The 19232-nt window shown below is 39.1% G+C and overlaps 1 protein-coding gene across 3 annotated transcripts in view; it reads left to right on the plus strand.

Annotated features, from left to right (window-relative positions):
- FBXW7 (F-box and WD repeat domain containing 7) overlaps positions 1 to 19232 on the plus strand; it is a 179786-nt gene that overhangs the window by 70651 nt on the left and 89903 nt on the right. Inside the window, exon 1 of one of the 3 annotated variants that reach the window (XM_008144063.3) lies at positions 19155 to 19186. The exons of the other annotated variants lie outside the window; for them this stretch is intronic. The gene's annotated coding sequence lies outside the window, so the exon portion shown is untranslated. Of the gene's footprint in view, positions 1 to 19154; positions 19187 to 19232 lie in introns of those variants that run through there. 3 annotated transcript variants of the gene reach the window in all.

A 19232-nucleotide genomic window follows, 5' to 3' on the forward strand; every position in this document is an offset into this window, starting at 1 on the left:
ATTTAAAGACATTGAATAATTTGCCCCAGGGTACATAACTAGGTAGTGGTAGAATTAGAATTTGTGCTGTTGTCTAATTACTGAACCTGGGCTCTTAACCATTGTTTTTATTGTTTGTTTTTAAAAAAATATTTTTTATTGATTTTTAGAGAGGGAGGAAAAGGGGGAGAGAGAAGGGGAGGCAGGGAGGGAGGGAGAAAGAGAGAGAGAGAGAGAGAGAGAGAGAGAGAGAGAGAGAGAGAAACATTGATGTGAGAGTGCAACATTGATCAGAGAGAGAGAGAGAGAGAGAGAGAGAGAGAGAGAGAGAGAGAGAGAGAGAGAAACATTGATGTGAGAGTGCAACATTGATCAGCTGCCTCCTGCATGTCCCCAGTGGGATCCACTGGGGATTGAGCCCCAAACCCTGGCATGTGCCCTGCCTGGGAAGGGAAGGGAAAGAAAAGGAAGGGAATTGAACCAGCAACTTTTTGGTAAATGGGACAACTCTCAACCAGCTAAGCCACACTGGCCAGCGCAACCACTGGGTTTTATGATCTTAATTTTTTTCAGCTGTTTGGCTTTCAGTTTGACTTAGATATTGTGCTGAAATAATCTATTTATTAATGTTCTGTAGTGATAATAGTCCTATTATCTTGGAAATAAAACCATTAGCTTTGCTGGAGCCAGGAATTGTTTGTCTTAGACCACAATACTATGGGATTTCTGCTGCCCTGGAAGTACGATACAGGAAGATAGAGGTTCAGAGGGACAATTACTATGCAAAGATGAGTAGTGTTTGAGAGGTAATATAGCACAGTTTCTGAACCTCATTTCCTCATCTATAAAATAGAATCTACATCATTAGTTTGCTTTGATAGTGAAATCAAGTTTCATATGTAAAACAGCAAGGCCTGGTAAAAAGTAAGATTCTATAAATAGGTAATAATATTTTGCAGTTGGGTTGAAAGCAAGATGATAAAGTTGGATAGCTTCTTTGGGTTAGAATCTATAGAATTCCATTTCATTGTTTTGCCTAAAATCAGTTATCAATTAAAACTATCAAATACTTGTAATCATAGGTAAGTACAGAGCTACATTTACAGATTCAGATATAGCTATAAGAGTACTTTGTAACTAGTAAGCAAAAGCAATTTTAGAGTATGTGCATGAGATTTTGGATGTATGGTGCTGGTACAATTTACTGAAGCCCTTTGGTCCTGAAGGGGACCTAGGACAAATATCATATAATTTCTACTTTGCTAGGGGGAGCCTAAAAGCTCCCTCCCCAGACCCCTCTTCCGAGGGCCTAGACCCATTGTTTGTGGTGGCCCTTACTGGAAGAAAGGCAAGGTTTAGGTATCTGAGAAAGGAAAGAGGTCTCTTACCTTAAGAAGGGGCTTTTTTTATATGAAAAAGATAGTTGCAGTGGTGTCATGTTACTGTCACTTGTGTCTTTTGTCTTGCCGCTGTAAGATCCTTACTGTGCATTATTGAAAGACATTTTGGCCTAGTGGAATGAACTTAACAAACCTTGGCTTAGACATATCTGTATTTCAAACATGTTACTAAGTCTTACTAACTATAAATCTTGGGCAAGTAACCTTAATCCAAGCACATTTCTCGTTTTGTAAAATGGGAATAAGATCTCAGGGTTCTTGATTAAATGAATATTCTGTAACTGACATCGTGTTGGTCTCTAGTGGGCACTCTGTAAATGTTTGCTGTTTATATGAATGCAGTGGAAGCATTTTTACTCATCTGAATGTATAACAGATTTCTTAACCTATAAGGTTCCGCTAACACAGTGTTCGGCAAACTACGGCTCGCAAGCCACAGGCGGCTCTTTGGCCCCTTGAGTGTGGCTCTTCCATAAAATACCACGGCCTGGGCGAGTCTATTTTGAAGAAGTGGCGTTAGAAGAAGTTTAAGTTTAAAAAATTTGGCTCTCAAAAGAAATTTCAATCGTCATACTGTTGATATTTGGCTCTATTGAATAATGAGTTTGTCGACCACTGCACTAACATTTTGGTTTCTGTATCTTGAATCTGGTTTCTGAATTCCTGTAGTAGAAGGCATACTTTTATAGCCTTCCATTAATCATTATTATTATTTTGAATTAACTCTATTTTACCTGGGTGAGAGGAATAACTTCAGAATTAAGGAATCCTATCCAGAAACTTAAAGATCTAGGAAATATTTCTTTTAACAAATCTGAACTCCAGGGGTTCTGGAGAGCAGTGGGCATCGTTGTGGTCTTCCTGATTATTTGAATGGCTGAGTTTAGTGGTAAGAACCTTAGGCAGTCCTCATTGTGATAAGGAATTCAAGTTGTGACCAACCCACAATGCTTCCTCTTAGTGTTAGATTGAGGGTACAACACAGCATTGTTTGTACTAAAATTGAGGGTGTTTAGAAGTTTCAGAGTGTTTTACAACTACTGCCTTGTTAGGTTTCTCTAGAAATACTGTTCTATAACCTGAAAAATTTTAAAAATGTCCTGTCTGAAAAATGAAAGATCATCACATAAGGGGTCTAGTTTACTGATTTAATCATTATGACAGTGTTACTTTATTTCTACATATATAGAGAACATCTTTGTAAGAAAAATCATGATATTTCTTACCATTAAAAATAATAACTCTCAGACTTTACTAAGAAAGAAAGGAAGAAAGAAAAAGCAAGCAAGCAATCATTTTACTTGGATTATAAATGTTTCTTGGTATTAGAATTATGTTTTAGATGTTTTGTTTTTTGGGATTTTCTTGGTTGTGGTGATGGGGTGATATTGGTGGGTGGTAATGGAGCCAGGCTAGAATGAAATTTATTTTCCTGGTTCCTACTATACTTATATATATTAAGATGTTTTTCTCATGAGTTTTTAGGATGCAGAGCTATGTCTTTGGTCAACATTGTATCCCCAGTGCCTGGCACATAGTAGAGTTTAAATATTTCTCTTTTTCAGTTTATACATTTTCTGAAACCACAAAGTCAGGCAGTGTCTTCCCCCAATATGTCCACCCAACCTTCTTGCCAAGAATTTGAAGAGGAAGATGGAAGTCTGTCCGTGAATATTGATTCTTGGGCATATTCAACTAAATGAGGTAATTGTTTTGCCTCAGAGAGGAAGAAAGAAAATCTGGAAGGAGTTACTGAATTCTAATAGCACACATACCGACTGAAACCTCCCAGGAACCCAGGCAAGGGAGCATCAAGCAGTAGCAAATGAGAATAGGTTCTTAAATTTAAAAAGCAAATAGCAAGAAGACAGCGTTTCCCCCAGGTGCTCTACAATGCTGCCTTGCAAAAATTATATGCTTATTAAGAAGATGGGAATCCTATTTAAAAAGACTCACTAGTGTTCTACAGACAGTAACTTTCTATATTACACTAGTGTGCCTTTTCTGAAGTTCAAACCCTTCTTGTGAAATGATAGTGAGGCAGAGTATAGGCCAAAGCTACAAGGATTTGAGTCAGTACTTGCTCATTGTGATAGTGTTCAGGCTTTCCTTAAAGATGCTAAGTTATTCCTGAGATTTAGCAGATTCTGTTTTCTCTGGTCCTGTGGTTATTGGCTCCTTATTAATGTAGCAGATACAGATATTGTTCCTTCTAGTACAGTTTATGTAGCCCTATCATATTCTTCATTCAAAGTTCTACCTGCTCCAGAATGTTTCACAGGGCTGACTCCTCAATACCAGGAGTTGTGAACTCTGGAAAACTGCCACCTTTCCTGTTGAAGTGGAAAAATCAGTATTCTGAGCTTTTATCCTGGTTCTCTGATGTGATCATATCTGGTATTTCCTACCCTTTTTGCAAGTAGAAGGGGGAAGTTCTTGTATTCAAGACCTGTACCTGCCAATTTCAACAAGTTCTGTAACACAGAGGAATAGAAGAGTGAGGGAAGGTGACTTACATTGCCAGATAGGGTTACTAAACAGTGAACAAAGAAATATGTCATCCCTGACAAGTTTTGCTCAGTGGTTAGAGCATTGCCCCCCCCCCCCCCCCCCAAAAAAAAAAAAAAAGGGTCTGGGGTTGGATTCCCTGTCAAGGGCAGGTCCAATCCCCCGCCTGGGTCTGGTTGTGTGCAATTCATATCTGGGTGTGTGCAATTCATGTGTCTCTTTCACATCGATGTTTTTTTCTCTTTCTCTCCCTCCTCCCTCCCTCCCACTCTCTCTAAAAATCAATGGAAAAAATACCCTGGAGTGAGGACAAAAAAAAAAGAGAGAGAGAGAACTATGTCAAAGAGGAAAAAAACATCATTTGCAAAGATTTAGACATATGAGAACACTAGAGGCCCAGTGCATGATTGAATCATGCACGTGTAGGGTCCCCTACACAGTGGAAGCTTCTGAAAGGCCTGGTGCCTGAGTGGACTGGCACCAAGCTCCCACGCTTTTGCTTTCGATCGTGGGGGAGCTGGGTATCTGTCCGCTGGTGCGCCAGCCTTTCAGAAGCCTCCAGCGTGGCGGAGGCTTCTGAAAGGCCTGGTGCCTGAGTGGACAGGCACCCAGCTCCCCCGCTTTTGATGGTCCGCGGTGGGACGTGAGCTCGCTGCCCCAGAGGCCCCTTCTGTGCCACAGCACAGCCATGGCGCAGATGCTGAGCTCGATGTGAGCTCAGCGTCCCGCTGGCCCAATCGGCCACCCCGGCCACCCCGAGTCCCGCCCCCCCCGCCCCTCCTGGCCAATTGCGGGCATAGCGAAGGTACGGTCAATTTGCATATTTGTCTATTATTAGGTAGGATATTGGTAGAATACAAGTAGATCAATATTGTTGGGTAATGTGCAGATTTAGACAAACCAGTGTGTATTGAAGGATAGAGTGAGACCAGATTTGGAATATCTTGCGTGCTGTGTTTAGGAGTTTAGTCTTTATCATGTAAAATAGTAGTTTTCAAAAGTTCTGCAGCATCACTCAGAGGTTGCCAGTTCTCCCTGCACACTGTCTTCTCCCCTGTGCCTACCTCCTTTATATGCTCTCTCTTTACCTGTTTCATGTTTTGCCTTCGTTGAACAAATGGTTCAGCATGTAAAAAAAGTTTGGAAACTGCCACTGAGGTGTTGATATTTCAAGTTCTAGCAGCGGTTTAGAGAATAGATGAGAGTGGTGGGAGACAAAAATAGGGAGAATACTAGGGATGCTATTAAAATAGTTTGGGCAAGAGACCTATGGTATCTGCCTATTAAATAGTACTGGAAAAGTGTAATTGGTTGTAGAGCTAAAGGTAGACTTAGGAGGACTTAGTGATGAAATGAGTGAGTGACAGAAGTGTGGGAACAAGGCAAAGGTAGTTTTTTTTTTTAATTTCTTTATTGATTTAGGTATCACATATTTGTCCTCATCCCCCATTCCCAGCCCACACCCCTCCCCACACATGCCCCCACCCCCCTGTTGTCCTTAACCACTGGTTAGGCTCATATGCTTGCACACAAGTCCTTTGATTGATCTCTCCCCTTTACCCCCACCCTCTCTTACCCTCCCTCTGAGGCCTGACAGTCTGATCCATGCCTCCTTGTTTCTGGGTCTATTCTTGTTTATCAGTCTATGTTGTTCATTATTTCCCCTAGATGAGTGAGATCATGTGCTATCAGAAATACACTTATACGAACCGAAAATGAGACAAGCAATAATAGTTATGCTGACAGGCAAATGAATCAGTCTGTAGTGAGTTTCTTTCTGGGCCAACAGTTCTTTTGAGACCCAATTTCAATGTCACACAGTTCCTTATGTGTACATGTCAGCCATGACATTTCAGTTCTGGATGGTGGACAAATGGTGGTAATGCTGGTCTGACCCTCTCTGGTTTGGTCCTGGGCAACCTGTAGTGACGCACAGCTGTTAACTGCTAGTATGGCAAGGCGACGTCAGCATCTTCCATCTCTGGACTGCTTCTCTTCTGTCTTGATGGCTGGAGTAGTCCTGTCAATTTCTCTCTATTGCTGGAATCCACATGGTCTCAGAGTTGTTTTCTGAAAATATACAAACATATTCTCGACCAAAAGTTAATAAAGGAATATTTTCTATAAATTTGACTTGGGACCCTATTTCATTTTTTGCCCAAGGAAAAAGGTAGTTTGATGGGAAGGAGAATGACTCCCGATCCTCCTTCTCCCTCCTTTTTTAACTTTCAAAAAAGTTCCAAGTACAGTACAAGAAATTATATTGCGACACAATAATTTGATAAGTTGCCATCATGATGCACTATTTTCTCCAAACATTTGAATATGCATTTCTTGTAAACAAGGACAGCCTCCTGCACAATCACAAGATAACCAATAAAATCAGGATGTTGGCATTATCTATCGTCTGGCCCCATTTGAGTTTCACCAGTTGTTCAAATAACATCTCATAGAACAAATTGTGGGTTGCATTTAGTTGTCATGTATCTGGAAGTTTTTTGATCTTTTCTTTGCTTTCATTCCTTTAACACTTTTAAAGATTATAGGATGGTCATTTTGAATACGGAACCTTAATTTGGGGTTGTCTGATATTTCCTCATTCATGGATTCAGGTTATGCATCATTGGCAGAAATATCACAGAAGTGATACTGTGATTGCTTTTTGTTAGGTAAACGTATTTTCAATTATCCCATCGCTATTGTTTACCTTCAGCCTCTCTCAGTCTTTTTGCACTGGGGGAACACTTAAAATAGTTATCTGATCTTGAGAACCCCTACATAAAAATTATATCTATAGCTCATGGTACCTTAACTCAGTAAGTTGTAGATATGATTCATTGATAATTGTCAGTGTTCTTTTTCTGTGGATCTGTTTATGTTGGCAGATTCATTAGCCTCCTTTTTTGTGTGGTTCCCCGTCCCACAAAGAATGTCAGCTGTAATATAAGTTAGTAGAGCAAGTAGAGGAAACACCAGTTCTTTCTTTCTTACTTTACTACTTTATTTTTTTTAATCTTTTCCAAATAGACTTTACCACCGATTTCTACTGTATGAGATCCAAATGAGATATAGTAAATGCAAGAGTAATTCCCCTCCACCCCCAATATTTAAAACTAAAAATGACATTTTAGCCAACTTTTTTCTTGGGGGAAAATATAGTCCCGTGGTAATTAATCTTAACTTTCCTTGAAATTAATCTTTTTTATATTTTCATAAATTTTGCAAACTCATAAGAAACATAAAAAGTTTGCATAACTAGCTTTAGCCAAAACGAGACTTAATTTTTCTTAATAAAGCCTCAGCAGATTTAAATTAAAGATTGTAAATTAATTTTAATTAATGTGGTTTATAATATAAAAATTTATTGGTAGTGTTGAATAGTTGATCTACTAAAAACATAAGCTAAAGCAATATGAATAAAAATATTGCCTAGGTATAATTTCATACAAAATTTTGAAAAAAATTGCCTTATATAGTCAATAATAGTTTAATAACTATGTATGGCACCAGGTAGGTACTAGAATTATCAGATGATCACTTCATAAGTTATATAATTGTCTAACCTCTATGCTGTACTCCTGAAACTAATATAAAGTAATATTGAATGTCAACTGTAATTGAAAAATAAAATTAAAGTAAAAGAAAAACATTTTCTTACTCAATGATATGATCAGGTTCAAATGTAGGCCTAGCAATTAGATTACTTATTTTATAGACTCATATATACACAAAATGTTTTTGAATCTTAAAAATAAAATTGTATTTTCCTCTTTAGTGCAAACTTACCTCTTTAATGTAAAAATTATATTTACCTGCTGTGCTTGTTCTTTGCTTCACAAATACCAATTCAGGGTCAATCATGAGATAAGTGAGCACATACAAATTTCCTTTCTACTGAAATGAGACCATTTCTTAGGTTGCTCTTGATGTTCATTGAATAAGAAAAAGATTGTTCAAATGTGTGAGGAGTTAAAAATTTCAGCATAATGTCCATTGCTTTCCTATGAATAGCAGGTTATTCTTTTCTTCATAGAAATTCAGAACTTGTCTGGGACAATCATCTTGAATGTCTAAGACCACAGCTTTTCTTCCTTTTTCTCAAGTCAAATTCTCACAATCAGAAGATTCAGAAAGAGTTCACTAGTGATAGACTTGTGTTGAAAGGGAAGGACAGTCTGTTCAGTTTTTTTCTGCAACTTCTCCAGGTGGTTTCCGCAAGACTTGAGACTTGCTGATATCCTCCTACACTCAGGCCCAAGCAGCAGAGGACACTTTCCAAGATTTCTTTTTGTAACATGATGTTTTCTAAAAGTTAATTAAAAAAAAATCCAAGAATCTTGTCCCTTGAAGTAAAAAACATTTTCCTCATACTTTATAGGGACTGAAGTGTAAGTGCTACATTGGCTAGTTTCTGCAGCCATTCTTCATCTTCATAGTACTCCACAAAAATCTAGCTGCCTACTCTCTTAAAAGGACCCCTTTCAGCTCAAATACCCTGTTGAGAACTTTTTTCTGCTAAGCCACTGGATCTCTTTATGTAGTAGGAAATGTTCTTTAAACACTCTGGAGTGAAATGACCTTTGCGTAATGAATTTAGTCATTTTGAAGTATCTTCCAGAACTTTTTCATTTCGTTTCAAGAGTTTTTGACACCAGAGTACAGGGATGCATTCTGAGTCGATTCAGTCCCCATAGAAACAGATGTCAACACAAGATTCGATGTGCAGGAAGTCCCCCATCCAGAGTTGGCTATTGGAGTATTTTCACCGTGTTCAGTCATTTGCTGGGAGCAGCCTAGAGGAAGCATGGCCAGAAGTGAATGTTGTAGTAGATTCCAAGGTGAGGGACCTGGGGGCTGTCCAGCAGCTCTGCTCCTCATAGCAGGTTCTGTGAAAGGGATATTGAACAGGACAGCATATGGCGAATCATTCTTTCCTCATCCCATTTGGGCTTTGACATTATCCCACTTTTGGATACCTTTCTTACCCCGCTAACGTTCACACCCCCACTCAAACAGACATTTTCATTCTACTTTGTCTTTGACCCACTGGGCTTGTCCACTAAATGGATCCCTTCTCACCCTTCTCATAGTCAGGCTTTGTCACCCCATTTTGGCCTATCTCTCCTCCCCTCTTCCACATACATGAGCTAGTCCTCTTTTTGGACTGACCCTTCTCTGCTGGACTGTTACCGTACTTCTCACACATGTATCTTAACTTGCTTGGCTTCATCAATGGCCTTAGCACTAAATCATTGAGAGAGGGCATTGTAGGAGGCAATGAAGAGCTATCTGGGTTTCTTAAATATGTAACTGGCTAGAATATGGTTCCATTTGGTGATGTAGAGAAAATAGGAGGATCTAAGGACAAATTTGGGGAGGGAGGTGAGAGTCTATGAGTGTAAACAGGATTTGGGTTTTAAAATACTGAATTTAGGTTGACAGATATCCTGGTAAACCTAATAGGCTCAGTACAGGGGTTTGGCTGGAGATAATAGAATTGGTTGTCATTAGCTTCTGTGTGATAGTTGAAACCCTAGGTTTCAAAGAAACTGCAGAGAAGGAAGGAGCTGGTAGTGGAGAACAACAGTGCTGCCTGAGGGATGATACCATGAAAAGGAAACTTTGGGACAAGAGAGTTGTAAAGAAGAGAGAGTGCTTGTTCAACAATGTAAAAAGCTACAAAAATGGTAAAAGATCCATTGGGGTTTAGCAAACAGTTTATAATTTAGTTATAATGGAGTAAACCCAGATTGCAGTTAGTGGAGTTGAGTGGAAATGAAGAATTAAATTTGGTCAATACAAATATATGTAGTATAAGTAACAAATAGGTACTGTCATGTGGACTGAGAAATAGTGTTTTGTGTCCTTCTTAGTAAAGATATAGTTATATGATTGATGAGACATGTGGATTTAAAATTTTCAGTTCAAAATTATAAAACTTGAATACTTGCTCTTTGTAGGATAATATTCTCCATAATCATTTTGTGTTGATTTTGTTAAGCCACTTCTGATCAGCCACAATCTGGAAGATTGTCACCTTAAATTACATATGTGACTTCCCAGTTATCTGCAGCATAGGAGCTTTGGAACTAGAATCACTCAAAAAAGAATTAATCTTTTAAATCACATATTTGTTTTTTATAGCATGTGCTGAAAATAACAAGAAATTTGACAGTTAATGATTTTAATGACTTAGAAGATAATCTATAATAATAAAAGTGTAATATGCTAATTAGACCAAACATCTTTGCGGACCACTTTCCAGACGAATCTGGGGCTGCGAGGGTCCTGGGTGCCAGAGGGAAGCCGGTGCCAGCAGCTGGGGGAAGGAAGGCCTACTCTTGCACGAATTTTGTGCATCAGGCCTCTAATTTATAAATAAATGTTAATATATATTTATACCTTATCAGTTTCAAAGAACTACAAGTGACTTGCTTAGTGCAGACTCCAACTTTTAAAAAATGTGTTTAAAGCAATTGATATTATTTTTGTGGCTTGCTTTAAAGTTCTTCTTTGGTAGAGAAAGAATGCTCAGCACATGATTGGCTTTAAAAAGATTTAGTAATAATTTACTCACTAAACAAATGTTATGAGGACCTGCTGAGTCAAGCATTTTTGTAGATGCTTAAGATAACAGTGGTTGGGAAGGAAAGTCTCTTTCTTTACGGAACTTAAATTCTAGTGGGAAGAGACAGATAATCCTATATAATAAAAGAGTAATATGCAAATTAACCATCACTCCAAGACACAAAATGGCCACCCCATGTGGTCAAAAATGGCTGCCCCCATGTGGACACAAGATGGCTGCCACAAGGTGGCTGGCAGGGGAGGACAGTTGTGGGCAGTTGGGGGTGGCTAGGCCGGCAGAGGAGGGCAGTTGGGGGAGACCAGTCCAGCAAGGGAGGGCAGTTGGTGGGGACCCAGGCCTGCAGGGGAGGGCGGTTGGGGGGGGTCAGGCCTGCAGGGGAGGGCAGTTGGGGGAGACCAGGCCTGCAGGGGAGGGCAGTTGCGGGTGATCAGGCCAGCAGGGAGGACAGTTAGGGGTGACTGGGATGGCAGAGGAGGGCAGTTGGGGGAGACCAGGTCTGCAGAGGCGGGCAGTTGGGGAGGGGGGACCAGTCCTGCAGGGGAGGACAGTTTGGGGGGACCCAGGCCTGCAGAGGAGGGCAGTTGGGATGGACCAGGCCAGCAGGGGAGGGCAGTTGAGGGGGACCAGGCCTGCAGGGAAGGGCAGTTGGGGGGGGCGGGGACCAGGCCTGCAGGAGAGGGCAGTTAGGGGGGGACCAGGCCTGCAGGGGAAGGCAGTTGGGGGGGGGCAGGGACCAGGCCTGCAGGAGAGGGCAGTTAGGGGGGGACCAGGCCTGCAGGGGAGGGCAGGGGGGGGGGGCACCAGGCCTGCAGGAGAGGGCAGTGGGGGGGACCAGGCCTGCAGGGGAGGGCAGTTGTGGGTGATCAGGCCAGCATGTAGGGCAGTTAAGGGTGACCGGGCCGGCAGAGGAGGGCAGTTGGGGGAGACCAGGTCTGCAGAGGAGGGCAGTAGGGGGGGCCAGGCCTGTAGGGGAGGGCAGTTAGGGGTAACCAGGCCAGCAAGGGAGGGCAGTTAGGGGTGACGGGGCCAGCAGGGGAGGGCAGTTGGGGGTGACCAGGCCTGCAGGGGAGGACAGTTAGGGGTGACCAGATTGGCAGGGGAGGGCAGTTAGGGGTGACCAGGCCAGCAGAGGAGGGAAGTTGGGGGCAATTGGGCTGGCCGAGAAGCAGTTAGGGGGTGATCAGGCTGGCAGGCAGAAGCGGTTAGGGCAGTGATGGCGAACCTATGACACGCATGTCAGCACTGACACGCTTAGCCATTTCTGATGACATGCGGCCGCAACATTTGCTGCTCCTGAGGATGAAACATTTACGAAATAATGTTTTTTCCTCAAAGTGACACACTACCCGAGTTATGCTCAGTTTTTTGGCAAAGTTTGACACACCAAGCTCAAAAGGTTGCCCATCACTGGGTTAGGGGCAATCAGGGAGAGGCAGGCGAGCGGTTGGGAGCCAGCAGTCCCGGATTGCGAGATCGGGCCTAAACGGGCTGTCAGACATCCCTCAAGGGGTCCCAGATTAGAGAGGGTGCAGGCTGGGCTGAGGGACCCCCCCCCCCCATGCACGAATTTCGTGCACCGGGCCTCTAGTACATGAATAAATGGGTAGATAGTCACTTACATAGCAGGCACTATTCCAGTGCTTTTGTATGGTGCTGTGGAGAAGGCAAGGAGGAAAGGGAATGTGATGCACGGGAATTATTATTTTAAATAGATTGATGAGGGAAAGCATCATTGATTAGGAGATATTTGAACATAGTCCTGAAGGAAGTAATAGGAAGAACCATGCAGATATATGGGGGAGCGCATTTGGCAGAGGTGATAGCCAGTGCAAAGGCTCTGAGGTCGCAACATATTTTCCTCTTTAAGAAAGAACAAGGACAGAAAGAGTGGAGCGAAGTGAAAAAGAGAATAGTAGAATATGAGCTCAGAATGGTGGGATATGTGTAGGTTATATAAGACCTAACAGACAACCATAAAAAAAACAACTCTTTTTTGTTGTTGTTAATCCTCACTTGAAGATATTTTTTCCCCTGCCGATTTTTAGAGAGAGTGGAAGGGAGTGGGAGAGACAGAGAGAAAGAAATCTCACTGTGAGAGAGACACATCAATTGGTTGCCTCCTGCACATGCCCCCACCAGGGCCAGGAATTGAGCCTGCAACCAAGGTATATGCCCTTGACCTGAATCGAATCTGGGACCCTTCAGTCCTTGGACTGATGCTCTATCCACTGAGCCAACCTGGCTTGGGCAAAATACTTTTATTCTGAATGAGAGGGGGAGGCTTTCTTTGATTTTGCATTAGCAGAGTGGTCTTACTTTATCATGTATTCCAGATACTTAGTACTAATCAGTGTTGCCATAGTAATTAATAAATAAATTGTTAATTTGGAGTATGGTTACAATAGAAGTCAGAGTGAGTAAGCCGTGTGGCCAGAAGAGGACGACTGGTGGTTAGGGAAGCTCTATTAGGATTTAGTTACTATCCTAAACTCCTTGCGGAACGTGATTCCAAGCTCTGAATTTCCTTCTGGTGATCAGTCCACTGTAGTTTCTTTTCTTGCCATCTTGGTCTTAAGTTTTTTAAATGACTATTTAGCTCATACGTAATGGATCCTGCCTGCCATGTAACTTCTGAAAATATTAATATTGCACAGTTATTTGGAGGCTCTGGCAATTTGCTTAAGTCATACCTTACTTTATTAGTGTAACCCCAGCATGTCAAACTCGCGGCTGGCGGGCTGCAAGCCCAAGGTATGTGGCCCGCTGGCTGCGAGTTTGACATGCGTGGTGTAACCCGTATTCCTTAGTGTCTGTTCTGGTTTCAAGGTTAGTCTTTTTCTTGGACTCTTGTTTTGAGGCTCCTAACTCTAGTTCACTCTGAGACAGGCTTTCAGAGCTGTTTGTTTAATGTGTACTACTCCTACTTGGATTCCTTTAAGCATTCTGAGATGAGCAGTACAAATGATTTTAGATAATCAAAGGGCTTTTGAAAGCAAGGTTCATAAGCAACTAGTTGAAAAGTTTGTGAGAAACTGGTTAAAAAAAACACAAAAGCACTGAAATTAGGTCTGAAGTGTCACTGAGTCAACAGGTACAAGGACTAAAAGTTACCCTATATTTTCTAGGACTTGGGAAAAGTTACGAAGTAGTTCTGTTTTACCTAAATAACCTTAATTTTGAAGTTTTGAGAGTAAAATTATTATGTTACTTCATCTTGGGATAGAGCTGACTGTATCTCCCCCTTTAGGCACCCTTAGGTTAGGCAGTGGTTCTCTACCTTTCTAATGCCGCGACCCTTTAATACAGTTCCTCATGTTGTGGTGACCCCCAACCATAAAATTACTTTCGTTGCTAATTCATAACTGTAATTTTGCTACTGTTATGAATTATAATGTAAATATCTGTGTTTTTCGGTGGTCTTAGGCTCTACAGCAGCAGTTCTCAACCTGTGGGTCGTGACCCACAGGTTGAGAACCGCTAGCAGGGTCGCCTAAGACCATCGGAAAACACAGATATTTACATTACAATTCATAACAGTAGCAAAATTACAGTTATGAAGTAGCAACAAAAGTAATTTTATGGTTGGGGGTCACCACAACATGAGGAACTGTATTAAAGGGCCGCGGCATTAGGAAGGTAGAGAACCACTGGGTTAGGACCTCTCTGGACTTCACACTACAGTGAAAGATGCTGCCACAAGAACACTGTTCCTCCTCTTACAAAAGGAAAGTAATCCAGTGGTTACTTTATAAAAAGTACAACTTTATTTATTTGATTTTTTTGAAAAATTTGGTGGTGAATATCTACATTGGAGCTTTCTCTAATCATTTCCCCTCTTTTAGATTACCAGAATCATACAGTAGTTAATGCTGTGGCTTCTTCATTGATGTCAGAATACTGTGTGAATCTTGCATTGCATGCAGCGCTCTGTCTAGAGGCGTTAGATTATGTATGGACATGCCCATGCACAGAGGATGAAAACATTTGTCACCTGGCACTCATGTTCTCAAGTGAGATGGAACAAGGTGACACTCTGTCTTCTTATTTCAGCTCTCATATGATAAATGTTTCTTTTTCCGAGTCCATATAGTGAAACATTTTTCACTAAAAGTTTTTCGTGCTTTTATTGGTGTTTAAAATGGCTCTCATGCAGTGATGAGGTGCTGCCTAGTGTTGTGTTGTGCCTTATTTAGGACATACCTGGGTTAGATAAGCTTCGTTCAGGCATGAGCTATAATGCTGTTAACTGTGAGGTCAGTGTTACCAAATCAGAAATAATATTTTTAAATAGCATGTCTTTAAATAGAAACTCTCATTATGTATTGATCGGTTGGCAAAAATGTCATGACCAGAGCAGAGGCTTTCAGAAACATAACCCTGTGTTTCTCCTAGGAGCTATGGTTCAGTATTTGTGGCAATTTTATAGAACACAGTTACTGTAAATAATGAGAACAGACTGTGTTTAATTAAGGGTGGTAACTTACAGACTTAAAGTATGTAAAACATCTCATAATCCCCTCTCTCTGAAATCACTGTTTTAGGTCTGTTTAAACACATGTATACAGAGTTATAATGTGAAATCTAATTTTACTATGGGTTCTGGTCAGGTTAAAAGCCATTGATTAACTTTTAAAGAAATATTATTCTCTAGAAAATTAATATGTTCCTGAAGCATATTGAGGGCTCAGTAAATATTTATTTTAGATAAATAATCTTTATTACAGTGATTCTGGTTTTGGAAAAGAAGGTACTATCAGTGTTAGAGAATATATTCTTATGTAGTTATGTAGACTGAGGCACATGAAAAAACTCAGTTGAGTGCTGCTTTGCTAGAAGCTGGCTGGCAATCTTGAGAAATTTACTTAATCTCTTTGAACCTCAATTGCTTGTCTGTCCTTACTTTGAATCATTTTCATTCTCATTATGCCACTCAAAGAAATTCTACAAGTTAATGTCAATATATTAGCCATCAGATTTTATTTTACTGACCTCCAGTGTGATCTCACCACTTATTGATAAAAACATAAGTGATGTATTTGATCTGTGTTGACATTATATACTAGTACTTCTACTGGTAAGAAGAAATAAAAGCATCCTGGCATTTTACTTTGATTTTTTTTTTTTAGAGTATATATAGGATTCTGTTTATTGATGTTTGTATTTTTATGACACAAATCTGAAATTATACAAAAAGTTTTCTTTAAAAAAGTTTAGAATTAGAATTTCAAAAGCAAGAGTATGTATTCTTTTGATAATACTTCATTTATTAATTTTCCAGTATGCAGTTTCAAGTTTAAGATCATGGGTACTTAATTTTTAAAAAAAATGTAGGGTCTTATAAACTATTTTTTAAAAGGTGCTTTCTACCCCGTAAAATATTTAGGAGTTGATTATGATTTCTTATTAATTATTGGATAAGTATTATTTTAATTAGGTGATTAGCTTACTTATTGGATTATTATTAGAATTAATTTCCTAGAAATACTGGTTTTTGTTTTTAATCCTCACCTGAGGAGATGTTGAGAAAGAGAGAGAGAGAGAGAGAGAGAGAGAGAGAGAGAGAGCAATGTGAGAGAGAAACATCCATCAGTTGCCTCCTGTAAGCCCCCTGACCAGGGATGGAACCCGCAACCTTTTGGTGCATGGGAGGATGTTCCAACCAATTGAGCCAACTCGCCAGACTTATGAATACAATTTTTGTTTAATTTTAAATTTATGAATAGCAACAGAAAATGAAAATTTATATGTTCATTCCCATTTTCATTACCAAAATAGGCCAGAGAAATCTAATCCAATATATATACTACTTGAAAAAAAATTTACCTGCCTATCAGATATTTTCAGCCTCTTCTAATATTCTGGAATTCCTGTCATCTGACTTCTAGCTGTGTTGTTTATTTTACATTAGCTATGCTTTGAATTTGATTTTTCTGCTTGGATTTACCAGTTTTGATCAGGTCTGTTTATAAGAATCTGCATTAATTTGAAAGGTATTTACATGTCACACTGTAAATATGAGAGTCACTGAACTTTATTGGCTTAAATTAAGGCACTCTTTTCTGTTCCCCCAATATAACACAAAGTTCCACAAAGATAGAGATTTGAATTTTTGTTATTTATAATTGGTAACAGAACTGTTCATTGATGACCAGTTCTGGAACTATTTTAGAAATGCCAATAATATTTTTGTTATTTATAATTGGTAACAGAACTGTTCATTGATGACCAGTTCTGGAACTATTTTAGAAATGCCAATAATAAATTTTCTATTTGTTGATAGGCTGCCTGCTATTCTTTATGACTTGTTTTATGAATTTTGTTCTCTCATCTTTTCACTTTGTAAGTTACTCTTAATGTGTCATTCGACCTGTTTCAATTTTGTAAAAATATGCCTGTTAGTTTGGACACACAAAGGGCAATTTGCTTGGGGCCTGCATCATCCCAGGCATCGTCCCTGATTTCATGTGTTCTGTGTATAAACATGCAAGTGAAAATGTCCTTTCCAGTGTTGAGAAAGCTACCTTAGATTCAGTTACTAAAGCAAGATTTTGATTCTGTCTTTGAAGAAAACCTATGTACAAGAGATTTACTTTTATATAATTGGGACACGATATATATTCACTTGTAATTTAGGTCAGTGTTTTTCAGTATCTTATTTTTAACCTGCTCTCCTGTGATGTTTTTCAGTTTGTCTTCGACATATATTAGCTGGTAAGGTTTTGATGACCTTTGTTTTCTGGAGTTTACCTTCTGAAAATAGTGGATAGATTTAATGTACTTTTTCTAAGGAACTTTACCTTCTACTCTTGTTCAAAACTGATGTAGTTATTTATATTTAATGGTTTCAGTCTACGTCAAATAGAAGTTTTGTATTGTGCAAGCCTGAGTTGTAAATAAGAGTCACTTGACTTTTAAAAGCCCCATTTAATATATATTACATCATGGTTTATTGGTTATATTTGATCACCAAAATTACATGCACCAAGGGAAGTTCCCTTCCTCTCGCCCTAAAGGACTATTTCATATCTCCTTCAAATTTTGAATACCTCCTCTCCCAGTTGATGACCTTGCTTCCTACTTAAACCAGTTAAAAAACAAAAGGAATGAGAAGGGGACTTCCAAAGACTCCTGCCACTATAAAAATCTCACCTATTTTTGATTGTTTCCACATTGAGAGATATAGTAAAATAAATAAATAAATTTAAAGCACCTATAATACTACTCTGTTTTTCCATCTGGCACCATAAATGACATATTCATTTTCCTAAGTAAAACCACTTCTTACACTTTTGAATTCTTTCTCATTCCCTTTTAACAACTAAGAACATAACTATTTCTTCTCTTTCTTGCTTACATTTTCAACTTTTTGTTTTGTACTGGATCATTCTTGTCATTATACAGTTATGTTGCTAATTCTTCAATCTTAAAGCATCAAAAAATCTTCTCTACCAATTACCCTATTTCCCCTATTAGTCACCACTCCCTTGTTTATTCTCTTTTGCAGCAGACTTCTAACTTGTCCATATTGACCATCTCTGTTCTCTTTTCCCAGTATCTTAACTCTGCTTTAATGAGACTTCAACTACCAAAAATCGCTCCCATTACTAGTGACTTCTGTGTTGCTAAATCTAGTGGTCAGTTCTTTGTCTTCATCCCATTGATCTATCACAATGATTGTTATTATTTATTTTCTCCTCTTGGATATGCTTTATGTGGCTTTAAGGATACCACTCATTCCTGATATCCTTTCTTAATCATCTTTGCTGGTTTACTCCTCTTCTTTCAGAATGTTGGAGTGCCTCAGGGCTTAATTTTTGGAACTCTTCTCTTTCTACACTTAACATTTCTAGTATAATTAGAATTCAAGAATTCTCCCCACCCCACAGTATAGCTTATTTCTTGGAAAATGTAGATTATAGAAAATACAATTAAATATTGCTTTTTTCAAACTATGTTTTAGACTTTCTTGGCCCTATTTCAGAGCTTGCAGTGAGAACTCAGCCATCTAGTGGCAAGGTTGGAAAAGTAAATAGGACTGTTTTATCCACACACCATTGTGATATAATATGGTTACTCTTAAGGTGTGATAGAAATGGATATTGTACTTTTCATATCTTAAACCTTAAAGATATTTTAAAGGAATTTTATATGAACTTGTGTAATGATTTGGCATTATTTGAACATGTCCATGTGTCTTCAAAGGATGAAATCTAAGAATAAACATTATGAAAAGTTTCTGTCACGAAATTTTAGAGTCTATGTTAAAAAAATACAAAAGCAAATATGCTTGATATATAAAATTTGAGAAATATGGTAAAAATAAATTTAAAATATCTATAATACCACTGCCTAAATGCATTTTATATTTTGAAATGTTGTCTTCTAGTCTTTCTGTAGTTTAAAAACCATGCTGTGATCATATAATTCCCTGCATTTTGCTCTTAGCATAATATAAGCATCCATGTTTTCATATTTTTAAAAGTGAACATGATGTTTAGTGATTGCACTGTATCTATCCTATCTAATGGATTCCTTTGTCTTGAACATACAGATTTTGCTTTTTTTATTGATATTTATTTATTTATTTATTCATTTATTTTTTGCTTTTGTGGATAAAGCTGCAGTGAGCATCCTATGCATAATTTTTTTTTCTGTTTTAGGATTACTTCCTTAGGATAGATTGCCAGAAGTGGAGTTACTGGGTCAGAGGGTATGATCTTATGAACTTTTTTCCTTTAAAAAAAACCCAAACTTTA

This window comes from Eptesicus fuscus, chromosome 6 (genome assembly GCF_027574615.1).
Source record: "Eptesicus fuscus isolate TK198812 chromosome 6, DD_ASM_mEF_20220401, whole genome shotgun sequence".
Taxonomy (NCBI): Eukaryota; Metazoa; Chordata; class Mammalia; order Chiroptera; family Vespertilionidae; genus Eptesicus; species Eptesicus fuscus.